The 18,494-nt window shown below is 38.2% G+C and overlaps 1 long non-coding RNA gene across 1 annotated transcript in view; it reads right to left on the minus strand.

Annotated features, from left to right (window-relative positions):
- The window catches only part of LOC148057280 (uncharacterized), a 45,186-nt gene extending 27,234 nt beyond the window's left edge, over positions 1-17,952 (minus strand). The window contains exon 1 of the long non-coding RNA XR_015702070.1: positions 17,874-17,952. This is a non-coding gene — a long non-coding RNA (uncharacterized LOC148057280). The remainder of the gene's footprint in view (positions 1-17,873) is intronic.
- Positions 17,953-18,494: the final 542 nt, after the last annotated feature.

The raw sequence follows: 18,494 nt of genomic DNA on the forward strand, positions 1-18,494 counted from the left end.
TAACAATATGTGCTTCATTAAATCTTAATTTAAAAAGGAGGAAAATTAAAACCACTGGGTTTTTCACTTGCCCATAGGAAACAGCAAATTAGAGCAACAGACAGAAGGAACTTATGAATAAATGTAGACTCTTGATTAAACTTAAAAAATGAAAATAAGACAATCTAAAATTATCAAATGTAAGTTTGCAGAGAAGGTCCTTTCTGTAATAGTTTAGAACATATTAAAATGTTAAAGTTCTGGCTATCGGAATGTCAAGCAAGCAAGGCACTACAACCCCAAAGTGCTGGATTCTCATTCAAACCCTGAAGTGAACATGCTGCAAGTTTATCCGTTGTTTTACTATTTCCTATAGACTGCCTAAGACAGTATCCCATCCTACAGCAGGTTTAAGGTTTCTCTTTGGTCAATCCAACGTTCATGGATTTTGTTAACATTTCATCCCTTTCTGCTTTTTTCTACTGGCTTGGCGTAACTGTCATTTCTGCATCCTGTGTTAACCTGAAGATGAAAATAAAAAGAGGCACTGACTAGCCAGAATTAAAGAAGTATAATTAGGTGTTTACATACTCAGCCTGGCTTTTCTATTATTCCTCCTCCCTTGTTTTTATTTTGTCCATGACCGTTACCTTGCTTGCAGATTTTACAGACCACAGAAGAAAAACTAACTCCTCCCTTAGAGATAGCTAGTCTATTTTCTCTCACTTGGGAAATAAATCTGCTCCCACAATATTTATTTCCTATATTACTGCTCTTCATCTTCTCTAAAGGAGAAAAAAGAAGATTAATTAAGCCCAGCAGTGTCAATGCAATTTGTGTTTCACTTGATACAGGTACACCAGAGAAAGCTATTTGCACATGCATGAAAAATGAAATAACTTCATGGGTAAATAAAGATTGCAGCAGGCTGAATAGAAGTTATAGAAGCCTCAGGAAGAGGCACCCTTATTTTTAAGCTATCAGTTAAATTAGATCCTGACACAAAGTCATTGATCATAGGGAAATTATCATCTATTGATGCTATAACCATGTCAGAATTTAGTTTAGCCTTCAATATAGCCTCCTCATCAGAGCTTTGTAATTCTTAATAAGAAAATATCTGCCAATAGTACCGATACAAATATAGTGGTATAGCTCCTATGTCAACATTTATGTTGGTTGTAAATTACCCTACTGTTTCTTAGCCCCCAATTTTCAAATTGCTCCCAAATTACCAAAAAAAAAAAAAAAAATCAAAAAATACTGTTTAAAGTGTAGCAGAAAAGAGTGTTCTTTTTCAATAGCAATTAGGAGTTTTACCAGTGTTAGTATAGAGGTATAATTGCTTTGCAATGTGTTTCCTTCATACAGAAAAGTTCTGACAACGCCACATACTAAATTATCCAGTACAACTGGATTCAAATGAGATTCCCTTACTACAGATTGCCAGTTTTGCTTCCATCTGTAACATCAGGGATTTTTGAGATATTCAAAGTATTAAAGTTAATGTAATCTGTGTGACTAAGTTAAACAGCTTTAAAAATCTTTATTTCATGACTGTAATCAAAGGCATTGAAGACAGCAGTTGAATAAAATAATAATCAATAATAACATTCCAAAAAGTGAGTCAGTGGCCCTGAGTATTCTAGCAAACAATACATTCATTAAATTCAGATCATCCTTCTGTTTGTGAGTTGTCCATAGACAGACTATTTTGAAAAACCAACACACTGTTCAGAAAAAGGTATTTTGTGTGAACACATTGCAAAACTGGCACAATACACGTGATTTGTTCATTTTAAGCAAAACTTCGAGTAATACAGAGTTGCAATTCTTAGAAGAATGGTTTGGTCTCTATCACATGGTACTGCTATTGCTCCACAACTGATCAACACAAACTTTTTAAAGAGGGTGACTAGATGAAAAACAACATTTTGATTCTGAGAGACTGGATGGGAGCAATTCAGATGGACAAATAGCAAACCTTGTAACTTAATTAGAATCGTAGAATAGTTTGGGTTGGAAGGGATTTTTAAAGGTCATCTAGTCCATCCCCCCTGCAATTGGCAGGGACATCTTCAACTAGATTAGGTTGCTCAGAGCCTCATCCAACTTGACCTTGAATGTTTCCAGGGATGGAGCATCTACCACCTCTCTGGGCAACCTGTTCCAGTGTTTCACCAACCTCATAGTAAAAAATGTCTTCCTTGTATCGAGTCCAAATCTACCCTCCTTTAGATTAAAACCATTACTCCTTGTCCTATTGCAACAGGCCCTATTAAAAGTTTGTCCCCATCTTTCTTATAAGCCCCCTTTAAATATTGAAAGGCTGCAATAAGGTCTCCCTGCAGCCTTCTCTTCTCCAGGCTGAACAACCACAACTCTCTCAGCCTTTCATCGTAAGAAAGGTGTTCCAGCCCTCTGATCATTTTTGTGGCCCTCCTCTGGACCCTCTCCAACAGGTCCATGTCCTTCCTGTGCTGAGGACCCCAGAGCTGGATGCAGTACTCCAGGTGGGGTCTCATCAGAGTGGAGTAGAGGGGCAGAATCACCTCCCTCGACCTGCTGGACACAATTCTTCTGATGCAGCCCAGGATACAGTTGGCTTTCTGGGCTGCAAGCATACATTGTCGGCTCATGTCCAGCTTTTCATCTACAAAAATCAGACCAAATTAAACTTTGTGATTTCTTCTTCTTGCCCACATGAAAGGATCCCAGATTTCAAAAATGGCCTTGTATTTCTTCCTCTGTCTGATTATAGTCAGGTTAGCGGAACGTGATTTGCAATTCCTCTTGCAAAACACCTCAGGTTAAACATGAGAGTCAGTCATAGTGTACCTTGGAAGTTGTGAAGCTAGAGTCAACTGCAAATGGTTGAAACTAGGGTCGCACAGGTATTCAAGAGACATTCCTCAGGATACGGTTATTATGTCTGTCAAAACAGTGTTCTGGGCACTTCTGAGCATACAAAGACGTATCATACCTCCTTTCTTCTCACAGTAGATTGCTCCAAGTGGCATGGACAGATAATTATAAATCTGAGAAAACTGAAAGATGTGTGGCTACTAGTAGCAGGAAAAAATTAGAGCAGAAAGAACAAGGAAGGAGCCAGAGAATCAACAGTAAACCTCTACACAGTAACCATACACACCATTTACAAAATAAACACATAAAACAAACTGCCTGGCAATGATCTTACTTCAGTATTGCAATTGTTTCACGTCCTTTTCACTAGAAAGTGAAATATTTGATATGTCAAAGATGAGAAAGGTGGGAGACTGGGTAAACAGGGATAAGTCAGTGAATACAAGCATCAACATTTGGCTGTCACTAATAGGCAAACAAAAAAAGCTGCTAGCAGCAGTGAGAGTCTGCGTGTCAGAAATATTTGTTTCTCACTCTTGTGAAGGGCTCTTTCTGTGAAATTTAATTACACAATTAAAGTCATGAGTGTTTTCTCCACATGTAAAATCCACAGTCTGCTGAGTAGAGCAGCTCTGTTTCGTAGCTTTCTACTCTACAAATTCTGGGGTAGAAATTGTCTCAAGCTAAGCCCAATGGACCGCTTATATCTGACTGGGGCCCATAATGGGCAGTAAACAAAGAGCCTCCTTTTACATATACCACAGCATAAATGGTGTGTACTGGGAAATATATGCACTCCTTGATGCACCCACAAATGGCTGTGGAAATGGGCAGCAAATGTATTAGGTTTGCATAACAACATCACATTAACACCTCTGCTAAGACAAGATTCACTTGGGAGAAGGGCAAGCTGTGACACTTGTGCATGAGATGAGGATAATTCTCCAAATGCTGTCAGAAAGAATAAGCATTTAATTTATGGGCCTCTATTTAGTTGTATGTCTTTCCAGTACCAGGAGTTTGCCTACATGATTGCAGCAAGTGTGATGCTGTGTACTTGAGGAATAGGGCAGTATCAATATGAGTAGAGATCTGCACTTCAGTTTATAGATCTAAAGATTTTGCTGCCTATCATGTAATGTCATCATAACTTACCCACAGGTACAAGTGTCAGTTGCACTTAAAATTAAAGAAAAAAGTAATGACAGGGATCACAGTAGGAAAATGGCTCAAACGGCTTGCATGTGCAGGGAGAATGGGAACCAAAAGGGAGAAGACACAGAAGTTTCTAAATACTACTTAGAAAAGTGGCAGTTTAACTTAAATTCCTACGCAGATTCACATTTAAATCCAGAATAGTTTATTTCCATTCAGCTTGCACTTATGTTCAAGTCCACTTAAACCAACCCAAGATAACCATCCAAACAGTCTTCCACTCTGTAGTAACATTATTTTTAAACAAGGCCCAGGACAAAGCTTCTAACAGCACAGACTTTATACTATGGAAAGCATACATTTTTCTGAAAATTTAACTTAATATATGTATTTCTTCTGTCTGAATCTTGGACAAAATCATCCCTGCTGATCTGTATTTTCTCTTGTAAGGAAATAAGTAACAGTCCCCTGAGTGCTGTAATTTATTGAATGGCTTCCTGAAAGAAAAGAGATCGACTGTCTATGACTGCTACTTCTGAAAATTTAACTTAACTTTCCAACATTTTTATAGACCAGATCTTTTGACCACCTCTATTTCATTTTGATTAAACAGCTATCCATTTCGACTCTCATTTAAAGGAAGCAATATATTTTAAATAATAAATTTCCATAAAGGAATTCATTCCATCCTATAGCCATCTCCCTCCAAGACATTTCTGTTAACTTAAATATATCAACTCAGACGATTACTGCTAAATATATAATACATCCTGATTGTTCTTCAGGATTAAAAATTGAAAATGGTTATGATGCTGTGTTCTCTGTATCTGCCAATATACATTAGGACATTAAAACTGTCAAAGTAATGCCAGATTTTAAAATTTTACTTGCAGGAGGCAGAATGTGCAAATTTGAAGCAGCTTCTCTACACTTACATTCCTACCTTAGAGTCTTCAGATCGCAATGGTTGGCTCCACACAATTGTGAAAAACTTCTGGAAAAATCATAGTGGTAAGCTTGGGTTTTACTTGTTCAAGATACAAGACATGAGCTTGACTGGGACCTTAGATATAGTGTCTAAATGCAGATGATGTTCTCTCCTACTTTTGGAGTACTTAAACATCCTCAGATGTACACTTCTGTGATAGGACTTAAAGATACACTGATGTAATGGGGAATATTACAGAACTCAAAACGACCTGAGGGAAGAAGAATCGTCACACTTTTTTATTTTATTTTTTTTTAAGTTGGTGTCAACCAAAACTACCACAGGCCAAATGCCCACTCCTCAACATTCAAAGCTTCTTTACTTCAGGCAGGAGAGCAAACCATTGAGCCATTCCCCCACAGCGCATTGCTAGTTGTGGCTCACACTTAGTGGAAGTTGTAATGATAGAAAGTTCCAGCTCTATCTTCATTGCATGCTTCAATACTATTTAAGAAGCCCCAAGCTAGCAAATCTATTGCCACAACGAAGGACAGCATATTTGTGCTAGAACCTGTATCACTCAACCCAAAGAAACAAGGCTAATTATTGCTAGCAGAGAGAACACTAAGAGGTCATGAAAGTGTGTTGTACAGTCCAGTGTGCACTCCACACTGCAAGCATGGAGAGCCACAAGAAGTCAGCAGTGATAACTGTGCCACAGGTCTATGCCGAATGGTGCAGACTGCCAGCCCATTCCCTACCCTTCATGCAAATGGTTGGAATCCACCTTCCAAGTCTTCATTCAATAGGCTCAAAACACACTTATCAACTGTGCTGATATTGCATCACCAGTGAGGCACCAAAGCCATTAATCTAGGATTAGCTAGAATGGCCAGATGAAAGGAGGGGATGAGGGAGAGGAAACTCTCAAGCATGAGAACAGTTCTCAAAACAGTGGACTCCCATTGCTGGCCAAAGGTCAACTGAACAGAAGTGGGTTAAATATCTTCATTTTCTCTGGACAAAAGATTTAAATGCTGTGAAACAGCAGCTCCAATGAGACAAGATCAAGAGTACTTCATCCCAAAATACCATGTAATCTACAAGATGGGACAAAGATAAAAAAATTATTTCAGATCTCCCTCCTCTGAGATGGATGCCAAAACCAAAAGAACGCTGCATAGAGGAGATGACATCTTTTTTCATCTTTGTTGGTCTCTTGGAAGAGAGAACTGATGCATGTGTGTTTATTTAAGACAAGTCTTAAGATTCACAGCCCTGAAGCCTCTCCTGGAATTACATGCCTAAATACCTGCTACATGCTTAAATACCTGCTACTAACTCTTAGAAAGTGTAAAATGATGGCACTTGCAACTCTTCAGGACTTCTGGTGAGCTATTTGCCTGGCATATTAAAAGTGGCTTTTCATTCTAACATTTAATTCGGGTTTGTAAATTCCTGCTGGCAGCATTTCCTGGCTCCATCTAAGCACCCTGGTGCTTTTTTGTTCCCTTTCTTCAGGCTGCTGTAGCCTGTTACAACATCCCCTACCAGGTTAACTGGGTGATCTAGTTGACTGGTTTTCCATTAATCTTGTCCTGTCCTGCAACAGTTTTTCAACATGAGAGCCAAAACAGAACTTTAACAAGGCTGTTGTAATGAACTAACTGCATTACGTATGGAAAAACCACCCATATCATATTAGCCACAGACATTCAAACTGTCTTGCTTTCTTCCTATCTCTCTGACCTTTTGAGATGCTTTTTGGTATATTTAGAGTGCAGCTTTCAGAGAATGCTCCTCTTAGGATTCCAGGCTTGACCTGCATCCATGGAAGCCAACAGCTTTCTCACGTATCATCCAAAGATTTATTAAGTGAGATACTGTACTAGTCACATCATTATTGCAGTGATTCTACATCCTGCACACATATGCATTTTAGGAATCAAAGTCAGAACAGATTAGTACTTTCAAAAGACGTTCATATGATCAGACAGGAATTTTAAAGGGGGAGGAAATGTTTGGGGCAGGGAATCTACTGGAAGACATGCTTCTATAAAACAAAAAGAGAACTGCCCAAAATAAGCAGTAGTAAATTATCCTAAACTGGGTGGGTCTTGCACATAATTAAGATCTTGCATTCTAACTTCAACAGTCCCAGAAGAAAACAATTGCAGATCGCCTCAAAGCCTGAATTCAGTATCAGGAGAATCTAAATATGCAAAGCTCAAGACTGCTTTGCTCAGTGGTGTTGCTGCAAGGCTCTTGTCTATAATCTAGCAATTACAATATTTGCCTAGTGTTATGAACAATTCCCTAGCACTCTGCAGCTAAGCCTGATGCAAACAAGCTCAAGTCACTAGGCCAAATTTTGTCTTCAGATACACATGCAATAATCCCACTGATACCTGCAAAGCAAATTCTTTCCAAAAGAAAAAAAAGGAGAGCTTTTTCCACAAGTTTGGATCCCAATCCATGTCAGCATCAACAAGGGTAAGGTAGACACAGAAACTAATAAACCATGTTACTAACCCTCTATTAAAAAAAAAAAAAATAGGGGAAACTAATACGGTGCGGGGGAAAATTACAGTACTTTTAGTTCAAATGTGTCAACACAGCTTTTACACATCTCAAAGTTTCGTAAGAGAATCACATGTAAAAGCAAGATTTGTAGCTCTCCTTGGAAGGCCATGAGTCTGTATATCAAGGAATAATTTGATCAATGGCCTAAAAATGTAGGGGTTTTATTTTTTTTTTCCGCCCAAACTGTAGCCGTATAATACTGATAACCTTCATTTCTCTTCTGTTTTATAGAGCACTGCTTATGTGAGAGAACATGAGAGGATGTAAATTATAAAAAAAAAAGTGAGCAGAGGTAGAAGTAATTCATCATTATTTCAAGCTACCAAAGGCAGATGCTTCTATGAAACGTACTTTTTTTTTTTTAATTCAGGGTTAACTTTTCAGACAGAATAATCCGCGTCTGAGGACACTGATTCCCCAAAGCAGCTTTTTATACAGCAGTCTTAAGACTGATTCAAATACAAAATTAAAAGGAGTTCACATGATGTTATATCCTATATTTCCTAGACAAAAGTGAAAATTTTGGCAAAATTTGCCATTTCTAGAGATAGCTCACAGAAGGTAATTTGATATTTGCCTGTAGTTTAGTTATTCAAAAGCATACTGCCTTTTCTATTACCAATTACTAAAAATATTTATTAAAAAAATAAGAAGTACTTTTAAACAGTTACAGAATAGTTTCAGAATTCATCTTCAACACACCTTCACAACAGGCAAACTTGCACACTAGGTGCTACAGCATAGCACATTCCTGAGGCACCTTGACTCCACTGGTATTTTAATACCAATTTAAAAGTCCCTCTTAGTCCTTAAGTGCAAGATCTTGGACTGTAAGTCATCCCTAGAGTACTGTATATTGAAAAGTATAGGAAGTCTGTTCTTTTCCAATATCGTTAATGGATTTCATGCATTCCTGGAAGACCATTAATTTTAGGAGTATTCTGTTTAAAACACAATTATAATCACCATTAGGCTTAGCAAATAAAAAGTACCAGACTCACTGCTGAGTTGTAGAAATAAGACTCACTCCCAAGTATCCAAATTCTTTTTTTCTGCATGTGAATAATACAAACAGATTCACTTTTATGGCTTGGTTGAAAAAAATTTCACCAAAATGTTTTCCTTTGAAAAATCTGACTTTAATCTAGAAGAAAAATTTTCAATCATTTTGGTGTACAAGCCACTAAGTAGGGTACTGTGTTGGAGAGAAGGAAAAAAAAAAATTCAAACCAAACCTGTAAGTTATCATCACTTAGTAGACCACATGCAAACCAATACTCAAAGGCATCTGTTTCAGTAAGCCACAGACTTTGGGGGTAAAAGAAGTCCACTCTGCATACCACCACAGTGGCCAAAACAAGATATAGCTGTACTTCAAGCAGCTATTGCCACTGTCAAGACTAAACACAGCCCATGGGCCAACGTCTGCTTGGTAGTGCATTGGGGCTGGCTGGGATGGAGTTAACTTTCCCCATAGCAGCCCTCATAGTGCTGTGCTTTGCGTTTGTAGCTGGGACACTGCTGATAACACACCAATGCCCCACAGACCTGTGCATGTGTAAGTAGTGTAGCAGGTTGCTAACCATTTCCCCTTGGATTATGGGGGCTTCATTCTGCTTCCTGTCCCTGTCTTCCAGCTCAGGGGGCTGGGTACCCTGAGAACAACTGGTCTGACTGTTAAAGACTGAGGCAAAGAAGGTATTAACTACCTCAGCCTTTTCCTTGTCCTCTATCACTATGTTTTCCCCCACATCCAATAAAGGACGGAGATTCTCCTTAGCCCTCCTTTTGTTGTTAATGTATTTATAGAAACCTCTTTTGTTGTCTTTTACAGCAGCAGCCAGATTAAGTTCTCGCCGGGCTTTGGCTCTTCTAATTTTCTCCCTGCATAACCTCACAACATCCCTGTAGTCCTCCTGAGTTGCCTGCCCCTTCTTCCAAAGGTCATAAATGCTCTTTTTTTCCTTTCTGAGTTCCAGCCAAAGCTCTCTGTTCAGCCAGGCCGGTCTTCTCCCCCACTGGCTCATCTTTCAGCACATGGGGATGGCCTGCTCCTGCACCTTTAAGATTTCCTTCTTGAAGAATGTCCAGCCTTCCTGGACTACTTTGGCCTTCAGTATTGCCTCCCAAGGGACTTTGTCAATCAGGCTCCTAAAAAGGCCCAAAGTCTGTCCTTCAGAATTCCAAGGTAGCAGTTCTGCTAATCCGTCTCCTTACTTCTCTGAGAATTGAAAACTCTATCATTTCGTGATCACTATGTCCAAGATGGCCTCCAACCATCACATCACCCACAAGTCCTTCTCTGTTCACAAACAACAGGTCCAGCGGGGCACCTTCCCTAGTTGGCTCACTCACCAACAGTGTCAGGAAAAATTTGCTTCTGCACATGGCCTTTGTTTTTCTTTATTAAACTGTCTTTATCTTGACCCATGAGTTTTTTCATCTTTTGGGTTTTTTTTCCTACTGTCTTGCTGAGGACAGAGAGCAATAGAGCAGCATGGTGGGCACCTGACAGCCAGCCAAGGTTAACCCACCACAGGGAGTAACTATGATCTCATAACCAAGCAGTCTTGTGGCCAGGAGCTTACAACACAGGTGCAAAGTGTGATGTAACTAGACTGGCATACATGTATGCTATAGGTACTTTCTCATCAGCAATGTACTTTCTATACAGCTCACATTTTTGCAAACAAAATGCAATAAATAAAAGCAGCCACTCTTTTAATCTTCCCCCTCAAACACACAAACTCATCTTCCTGCTGAGAAGGGGGTATGTATAACTAAAATTTTTTGAAAGGTTGGACAAATGAACTTCTCAGCAATGAACAGATGTTTCTGCTCATGCAGAAAATGAATTTACCACTAGCTACTAATCTTTGTCTCCTCCAGCTGCTCCATGTATGCAGTGGTAAAGCTTGACCTGATAGTATCTTATGCTGTTCTTTCTTAATCTTTCTCAAGAACAGCAAGAAAAGAAACTTTTTTTTTTTTTGAGTGCAACGAAATCAAAAGTATTTTTATTGTCTTTTGAGATGTGCTTCAGCAATTCTTGGCAATACACTGTTTTCCTGGTAGAACGCTTTCAGATAAAGTTCAATAATCTTTTGATGAGCTCCTTGCATTAACTGTTTTTAAAAGAAGACACCACAATGAAAACATAAAAAGTATATCATAGAAAGAAGGCACAGATACAGTGTAACTAAAAAGATCAAATTTGGTTTCTCCAGAGAAATAAAACTACTACCTAAAAAGAAGAGTTCTCAAAATGATTTTAAACAGTTGACTAAAGTCTTTCAAAAACAGCCTTAAAAGGGCACCAAAGAATTCCGGATTAACAGTATTCATGTCTCATTCAAGCAGCTACGTAGAAGTATTGGTCTTGTCTGTGAGCATCTATAAACCATGCAAAACTTCTTGTCTCCTGCTAGAGTACATACATACAGAAGTTTGCCAGGTGTCAGCAGTGCAATTCTACTGTTATGCTGTACACTTATGGCAGGTGTGCAATGGAAATAACCTTGAGAAAGTACTGAAAAAAATTTTAAAAACAGTCATGGGTGTCACAAGGGAATTACTAGATGGCAGGTCAAAGCCAACAAGGGAGGGAAGATTCTGCTATGTTAGTTGATTTGGAAAGAAATTTTTGAGTTTCCCAAAAACTTGTTCAGTTTTTCTTCATTTAACCAGTCAGCCTAACAAAAGATACTGAGATATTGCCTCTTTGTTTCACAGATACCTGCTTTGTAATTCCCTCTCAGAAGAGGTAGTACTTTATGATAAACAGACAAGCAAAATCTCTCTTTGCATTATTAACACACTAAGTAAATTTAATCAACTGGGCACAATAAATAAAAAAGTTATGCTCATAATAAAAAGTGTCATAACACAGTATCAAGCCCTGCCAAAGTCAATGAAGACTTGCCTATTAGTTTCTAAGAGAAGAAAATATCTAAGATCAGTCTAGTATGGTTATAAATATATGCAATTTAGGACATTCATCCTTCTTTCTTTGCATGCTAAGATCATCCTTCAAATTTGTTAGGCATAGAAATAGTCATCTAAAGCACATTTTTTATTGAACGAGTCAAGGGAAATGAAAATTTATATATTCCACTTCATAAAAAAAAAAAAGCAGTTTGATATGTTTTTAACCAATTTCAAAAACATCTGAATATACCCATTGCTGAATTATTTCAACTGGGTACTATCTTGAAGAAACTTTTACTGGAATTATTCAGAAACACACTCCTGAGGTGTCCCAAATGAAAAGGTTATTGCCATCAATAAATTATTCAGATACAGCTTAAAATTCATACTGTTTCCAAAGTATTTATTTTTGGATACGTCATACATTTGCTGTTTGTCACAGAAGAGCAGAGCCATGTGTTAGTAGCATGTTCCTTGCTGCCGAGTGACCACTTCCCTTTTCACTTTATAAGGGGACAACTCTGCAACTCAGAGTAGTTGCACACACTTAAGCTCAGATGTCAGTCTAGTCTTCAATGCAGTTATGTTGTTAGAAATGCACAAGGAAGTAGTCTTAAGGTTTCAGGCACTGTTGTGGATTTTAGTTTTCTGGCACTGTTTTGGATTTTAGTTTTCTTTGCTCTACAAATATTTGAAGTTGAAAACCACATTCTGCAATAAACTCTTCATCATAAATGCAACAATAAATTATACCTTTCTTCTCTTCTGAGGAGAATTCATAAGGAAAATTTAAAATTCTGTAGTCAAGACCAAGCAATTATTCTCCTAAACATCACCAATTTAACGTTTCCCCTGGCAAACTATCAAATAACCTTTTTCTCCCCTCAAAAGAGTAGAACTAAACAGGCAAACTTTGCATGGAACATATCCTGAATGTGAATTGCTTTATGAACTAAAACAGCCTAGTCTGCAGATTTCATAAATGTACTAAACAATTCTCTTTGAGCTGTCCAATTTTATACTGACAGATATATCACATCCTGTACCGTGATCAGCAAATGTCTGTAGTTGCTCTGGCTCTGTATGAAGGACTCCTCAAAAAGTACAAGCACTTCGAACCAAAATAAAGAGGTCAGTACCATAAGAAGCATATATTACTGAGTAAAAGTTATTTAATGCTTGTAGGTTTTGTTGGGGTTTTTTGATGTATTTGCTTGTGGATTTTTTTTTTTTAAAAGAAAAAACCCAACTTACACCATGTAAATACTAAAAGAGAAATAAAACTGGTGAGCATACATGTTGTGTATCTGTTTTTGGCTGCTTCTCCCCTCCCAACTAATTATTTGAAAGACCATTGGATTGCTTTAAGTCAATTAAAGTGTTCGGAGAGCAGTTGGCATGCATTTAAAAATGGTATTAATGTATGAGGTGGTGGTTTGTTTGGTTTGGTTGTTTTTGGTTTTTTGGGGTTTTTTTTTGTTTGTTTGGGTTTTTTTACTTTCTCAGATGAACCAAACAAAGGCATTGAGAATTCCAAAGATTTTTGCTAGCATAAGGCTAAATTGCAAAGTTGCTTTCATGCCATCTTTCCTGTTCACATGCTCTGTGGTAATTGTAACCTTGGGTCACATTAAGCAGACTACTCTCTATCTCTTCTAAACAGAAAAACAATGAACAGAAAGTCAGCCTCATACATGGTCCTATTACAAATTTTCTGACCATATCATTCCTGTAATTTTTTTCTGTGGAGATCTATCATGTGGGAGTTCATATTAAAAAAAAAAAATCAAACAGGAATGCCACTTCAGCAGAGAGGATATTTGCTTTTCTGCTGGAGGACATATTTACATTATATATTGCAGTTATATACAAACATTGCAAACACTGGCGAGGCCATTTCCTAGCAAAGTCAAGTTTCCCCATTTCCAGTCTTTTGCTTCCTGGATGATCTGATGCCAGGACTAACAGATTATGGCAGAAAGAGTAATTCCCAAATATTATAGCCTCAGCATGAGAGTTCAAGGTAAACTCTACACTAGCAGGTAGCAATAATAACTGAAGCATGACCCATAGGAGAGGTATGCACATCATGCTGGAGCTGTGACACATGGCTGAATTTCCGTGGAGTCTGACATAACTGGTAACACATGTAAAGAATCTGTATGTTTCTGGACACCTGATGTTGTGGTTTAACCCCAGTCAGCATCTAAGCACCACACAGCCACTTGCTCACCTTCCTCCTCCCACCCCTGGTGGGATGGGGAAGAGAATCGGGGGGAAAAAAAAAAAAAAAAAAAAAAAAAAAAGAAGTAAAACCCATGGGTTGAGATAAAGACAGTTTAACAGGACAGCAGAGGAAGAGAAAATAACAATAATAATAATAATGATAAAAAAATATACAAAACATGTGATTCACAATGTAACTGCTCACCACCCACTGACCAATGCCCAGCACATCTCCAGGCAGCGATCACTGCCCCCCCGGCCAGCTCCCCCAGTTTATATACTGAGCATGACATCATGTGGTATGGAATAGCCCTTTGGACAGTTTGGGTCAGCTGTCCTGGCTGTGCCCCCTCCCAGCTTCTTGTGCATCTGGCAGAGCATGGGAAGCTGAAAAGTCCTTGACTAGTATAAACACTACCTAGCAACAACTAAAACATCAGTGTGTTATCAACATTATTCTCATCCTAAATCCAAAACACAACACTCTACCAGCTACTAGGAAGAAAATTAACTCCATCCCAGCTGAAACCAGGACATCTGAAAAAGAAATCATCTAGGCCAGAGCAACAGAGGTAGAAAAGAGCAAGGTAGGACCACAGACTGTAAAAAGACCAATAGGAACATAGCCCTAAAAAGCAGCTGTGTGAGTGGTTTAGGGTTAAGCGATAGCAAGGGAAGTTGGGATCACCTCCTCAACCATTTCATCCTCAGGGGCAGAAGGGAAGCCGTAGAGAAGACAGTCACTCTTCCACTGAGCAAGTCAAACGTGAAAGTATATTTGACTGCAAAAGTAGCCAAGGGATGTGCTTCCCTAGGCTAAAATTAGTCTTGTTAAATATCTTCATGCTCACTGTATTCTGGCAACCTGTTCTCTCACTAGTGCAAACGCCCTAGAAGCTTTAAAACTTACAAAAAACTCCATAGTAACTACAGCAAATGAGTTGAAACTTCTTGTGTATATGCTTCGTAACATCATACCCTTCCTTTAAGTTTTCTAAAATTGAGAATAAAGAGGTCTTGAAACTTTGGAAGGACAAAAAAGTGCATGAGGCTTCCTTTTGTTTGTTTCAATGCTCAGAAAGTGAAAACCTATTTAAAGTGAATCCTTGAAGAAATGCGTTGCTTTGTATAAGCCATTCTTCCAAGCGAACTACTCAAACTTTCTCCTTTCCTAAGGATCCTAACAAATGGCCAGCTATAGGATTGATACTAGCAATCAGTTTAGCCTGCATGTGCCTGGGCATTAACAGCTGTTGTAACATGTTTTTAATCTATTTACACATAGGAAAATTCTCTAAGCTATGATAATCAAAATTAGTCTCATTTACAAAGACGTTCCAGAATGTGAACAGGATGAATGCACATGTTTAGCTAATTCCCTTCCCACTGCTGTTTTAATCTGCATTTTGCTATTTACAGGAGTCCAGGAAGAACAGTATTTAATTCCTGAGACTCAGAAACTGACAATTCCTATTTGGCTTCCTGAAGGAGGAAAAAAAAAAAAAAAAAACAACTGTCAGAACACAAACCACTAAGCTTTCCTCTTCGAAGAATGACATTACATCAGTCCTACTGAATACTGTCCATTTTAATTAATCTTGAAAAAATCTATGCCTGCAATCCTACTTGCTTGTTCTGATGATCTATACCATATCCTTGTAGCAAGTAAAAAACCACCAAGATAAAAATGAGGCACTTTTGCTTTGAGTAGCTGCTTTTGTTAATGGATTCTTGATTTTCAGAGTAAAAAAAGAAACCCTCAACAAATTCATGTAACACAACATATTAATGGAATCATAGAATGGTTTTGGTAGGAAGGAACCTTTAAAGATTATCTAGTCCAACCCCCTTGCCATGGGCAGGGACATCTTCCACAGATTAGGTTGCTTAAAGCCCCATCCAACCTGACCTTGAACACTTCCAGGGATCTGGTATCCACAGCTTCTCTGGGCAACCTGCTCCAGTGCCTCATCACCTTTACCATAAAAAGTTTCTTCCTTAGGTCCAATCTAAACCTACTCTCTTTCAGTTTAAAACCATTGTCTTATCCCTTCAGGCCCTGGAAAAAAAGTCTCTCTCCATCTTTCTTATAAGCCTCCTTTTTATATATTGAAAGGCCTCCCTGGAGCCTTCTCTTCTCCAGGCTGAACAGGATATGGTTGGGCTGCAAGCATATATTGGCACAGGTCCAATTTTACATTCACCAGTATGCCCAAGCCCTTCTCCACAGGGCTGCTCTCAATCCCTTCATTTCTCAGCCTGTATTGATACTGTGAATTTCCCTGACCCAGGTGCAGGACCTTGCACTTGGTCTTGTTGAACCTCATGAGATTCATATGGGCCCACACTTCAAGCCTGTCCAGGTTCCTCTGGATGGCATCCCTTCCCTCTAGCAAATCAACTGCACCACTCAGCTTGACGTCATCTGCAAACTTGCTGGGGGGGCACTCAATCCCACCATCTATATGGGTGATGAAGATATTAAATAGTATTGGTCCCAATACAGATCCTTCAGGGACACCACTTATTAATGGTGTCCACTTGGACACTGAGCCATTGACTGTAACTCTTTGGATGTGACCATCCAGTCAATTCCTTATCCATCTAACAGTCCATCTGTCAAACCCATATCTCTCCAATTTAGTGGCCAAAACGTAGTGGGGGACCATATCAGAGGCTTTACGGAAGCCTAGGTAGATTACATTGTAGTTCTTTCCTTGTCCACTGATGCAGTCACTTCATCATAGAAGACCACTACTTATTAACAGTAAAATAGAGATTTGGAAGGGATTCCAGTTCCTACTACGCTTTATCACTTGGGTTTTATTAAAGCCATAGTAATGTTGAAAACAGGGAAAAAACAAGGATCAGCTGAAAGAGAAAGTTCTTCTGAAAAAAGAAGTTTGCAAGAAGATAAACTGCACAACACTGGGAAAGGCATTAACCATTTTTACTACATATCACACCTGTCTTTTAGAATTATCTTAGAAGTATATTAACACCAGATTTAGGAAAACTCTGAACATGACTGGAAATTGCTGGAAAGTGACAGCACATATGACTAACAGCAGTTGCTACAACCTTCTCTCTACCTCACCTGCCTACTTTTGTATCTTGGATTTCTTTATAGTCTCCTTGCTGGGCTTAGGAATAAATGTTTGAATGCCCCTTTTTCTATTAATTCCCACTTTCTTCTTGCTCTCCTCTTGCTGCTGTTCATGAACTGCTTATCACAGGGCAATATGATTGTGATACCTGCAATATATTAGTCAGCCACAGCAATATGCAGCTCACTTCAGCTTTTTGCATAATGCAATCTCTGTTTAATATTCCTTAAAACTTATTTTTAATTATAAAACAAAAATCTTTGATTTAAAAATTTTGAATGTCTGCATATCTACAAAGTGATTTGCATAAGATTTATCTCTTCCAAAAATCAGAGAAGCAACTCATTACACATGCAAACAAGTCAGCTTTAGCATAATAAATGAAATCGCTGCATTAATGAAGTGCTGTGGCTGAGGTTCTCCATGCTCTGAAGTCTTAACAGCCTAAGACTTCTGTTTCCTTTCAAGGACAGACTTCTGTGTACTTGTGTTATTTAGAAAACCATATCACATTAAAGCATTTAATACAAAACACATCTTTACCAATGCATGACTTGAAATACATGATGTCTTAACATTAACACAGCTGGCTGTATTTCCATTTAACACTAGGTTCATTAGTAGCATAGACTTGATCATCATGAGACTTTTTTATTTTTCCCATATGATATTGTCAAGTAATTGAGTTTGTAAAAAAATATTTCTTCAAGTGATCCACCCTGCCTTGTGTATTCTAGTTTTAATATGGTCACCATTCTCATCAGTGTTAAGCCTACTTGCAATGTGTGTCAGAAGAGAATATTTTCTTCTAAATAGCACTGAAGACTTATTAGTACTGGAAAAGTGAAGAAGTATATTTCCATGCTATAGTACACATCAGTTTTGCAAAGCTGTCCTAATTCTGTAGTGTTTGTCAGTATAAGTTGCAATACTCCCAGCCCCAAAGAAAGGAAACAACGCTGAACATAAGCAGGGAGCAAATTACAGCAGGTATATTTTCCCCACAGACTTCTCAGGCCAAAACCATGCTTCAAGAGTCTTCGTAACTACTTTCCTCCTTCAGTGTAACTCTAACAAATACACTGGCATCAGCTTACAGTTACCTGTTCTGGAGCTCACTGATGTTACACAATTCATCCAAGTCATGATAATTTACCTTTTGAGAAGTTCTTCTCTTATCTGAAAGAATAAATAAGAAACTATGAATTATACTCAGAAAAAGTGAAAGCTCTCAAAAATATTCAGAAAGGATTAATATTGGTTTTGGACAGGGTTTTAGATGTCAATCACAATCAAATGAATGACAATGATACCTGGGGAAAAATAAAGGCCAAGTCTAAATGGCCAGGAATAGCCTGAAATAGAACCATAAGAGTCTAACATATATCCCACTGGAATTGCCTCTCAGTTTTTATTTCTCTGGCTTTTCTGGTTCTGAAACTTTCACGTATAAACTGTTGTGTGTAGCCAGTTCAGAAAAACTAGCATTTCTCTTACATGAAGAAATAGAACCAGAACTTCACCTTTATTTATCTAACATGTAAAATGGATAGAACTAATGAGGTAAAAGAGAAGTGAATTAATACATTAATATTTTTTTTTCCATCAAAAGAAAACTAAGAAGTCCAGGTCTTCCATATAGCTTTAACATTTACAAGTCTGAAATAATTGCATAGAAGCTTTTTCACAGGACTTTCTTCAGGCTCAGTAACACAGGATATTAG

The sequence above is a fragment of the Nipponia nippon genome, unplaced genomic scaffold (genome assembly GCF_047370975.1).
Source record: "Nipponia nippon isolate SJK-2023a ecotype South Korea unplaced genomic scaffold, ASM4737097v1 scaffold_1, whole genome shotgun sequence".
NCBI lineage: Eukaryota > Metazoa > Chordata > Aves > Pelecaniformes > Threskiornithidae > Nipponia > Nipponia nippon.